This window comes from Octopus bimaculoides, chromosome 9 (genome assembly GCF_001194135.2).
Source record: "Octopus bimaculoides isolate UCB-OBI-ISO-001 chromosome 9, ASM119413v2, whole genome shotgun sequence".
Taxonomy (NCBI): Eukaryota; Metazoa; Mollusca; class Cephalopoda; order Octopoda; family Octopodidae; genus Octopus; species Octopus bimaculoides.
Genome location: NC_068989.1, coordinates 1,884,205 through 1,886,643, shown reverse-complemented (window position 1 = coordinate 1,886,643; position 2,439 = coordinate 1,884,205).

The following is a 2,439-nucleotide window of genomic DNA, read 5'->3' as shown; positions in this document are numbered from 1 at the left end:
CATACACACACATATGCACACATATACACTTCTATCTCTCCATCTCTCTCACTCACCCTCCGTCCCCCTCTCTTTATATATGCGTGTATACGCATACATACATACATACATACATACATACATACATACATACATACATACATATATATATATATATATATATATATATGCATGTATATGAATGTATGTATGTGCATATATGTACATATGAATGTATGTGTGTATGCGTGCGAGTGTATATGTGCTTGTGTGTATGGGGTGTAGCCGTTCATATATTTCCAGTTCTCTTTTCCCCTCTTCACGATGTGATCTGTTGATAGACAGTTACATCAGCTGACACAGCATCACGTTATCACTTCATCAACTCTTTCATATCCTTGCCAAACCCTAGCCCTTCCCTAACCCTAACCCTAACCCTAGCCCTTCCCTACCCGTCCGCCTGTCCGTCAGTCCGTCCGTCCGATTTCAGATCCTATATCTGATCAAATATTTATTTACCACCCTACGCATTTATTTACATGTTGTTTATCTCCCTAAACACCCCACAGAGAAATTTTTGTCGACTAATTGCCCAGATAATCTCACTTAATCAAGGTCTTCTACTCACCATGTTTCACCTTAGACACCCTGCCCTATGTCTGTTGGCATGTTTGTGGATATTGCTTTTTTATTCTTTAACTGCTTTCAACCATTGAATTTAACCTTCTATATTAAGCCTCATCTTCAGGATGAAGTGATGTTGGAGTGTATTGTTGGTTATTTATTGCTGGAAGACTCTATGTGATAGTTGAAAACTTATAGACGTCTGTGTATCATAGGTAACGTAAATAAATCGTCATATGCAAATTTAACTTCGGTATTCGACCGGAGATAATATGCCTTATGGACGTGCTGTGTTTAAAAACACAAATGTATCAATAGCAGACGAAAATCATTGAACGCGGTGGCGAGAATGCTAGATGAGCATTTCTGCCCTTCTTTTACGATGTCTTTATGAAAAGTTTGTTGTAATTCTTAACTGTTCCGCCAATCAGCCTGTTGGCGCTTCATCCTTTATGGCAGCAACCTGATAAGGCATTTTGCATTTCCATCCACATCTTATTTCTGATGGATCTTTTTAAAACCGAATCTTATTCATGTTGAGACGAACAATTCATTCACATTTCAGTACCCCGAATAACAGAAGATCGTTTCGGGTGTTTGTCGATCCCCTGGATAGCCGCATAGAACTGTAGGGGTCAATACTGATCGATTTATCAATCCCTGTAAGTATTTGAAGCCTGGTACTTAATCTATCAGATCGTTTTGCTGAACCGCTATGTTGTGGAGACATAAACAAACCAATACCGGTTGTTCAAGAACAAACTCAAAAACGCACACACACATACAAACCCACAGATATATACGACGGACTCTCACACAGTTTGTGTTTACCAAATTCATCCATAAAGCATTGCTAAGCCCGGGGCTATAGTAAAACTTTTCTGCACAAAGTGCCTTGCAGCGGGACTGAAACCCAAACCATTTCGTTGCGAAGCAAATTCACCACAAAGCTGTATGTCATTGCTTGTAAGACACATCTGTACATCTCTCTCTCTCCCTCTCTCTCTCCCTCCCTCTCTCTCTCTCCCCCTCTCTCTCCCTCTCTCTCCCTCTCTCTCCTTTTCTCCATCTCTCCACCTAAATCTGTGCATTTTTCAAACTACAACTGCTCTGAAAAGCGAAACCGAGATTCAGCGTTTTACATTCCAGCTGAAAACTACACATTATACTCTCCCCCCCCTCTCTCTCTCTATATATATATTGCTGGTCTATATTTTTACTGAGGGCTTTCTTTAGGTTTATATTGTTTTACAAATGTTAACACACACACACACACACACACACACACACACGCGCACACACATACTCACACAAATAGACGGTTGTACGCGCATGTAAATTAATAGCCGCGTATACTATTGCAGGCAAAGCCATGCATACACGCACAAATAAAATTACCAGAGTCGACTTGTTACGTCACTATCGTCACAGATACCTCAACAGAGGAAGACATCAATGTCACACAATTTCAGTCCCGACAGCCATTTGCCTGCGTTTCTTCTTTCTTCTCCCATTCCCTTTTTTTCTCTTTTACGACAAACTCTTTGTTTCTATTCGTTTTCCTTTCATACATTTTTCATATTTCTGTCTTCCTTTCTTTTTTTTAATTACTATCTCTGTCAGCCTCTCTCCCTCCCTCCCTCTCTCTCACTCTCTCACTCTCTCACTCCCCCACCCATTTATTTCTCACCTTTCTTCGTTTGTCCCAATTCGCCGATTAAAAAGTTTAACTTCTTCTTCTTCTTCTTCTTCTTCTTCTTCTTCTTCTTCTTCTTCTTCTTCTTCTTCTTCTTCTTCTTCTTCTTCTTCTCCTCGTCCTCCTCCTCCTCCCCCCCC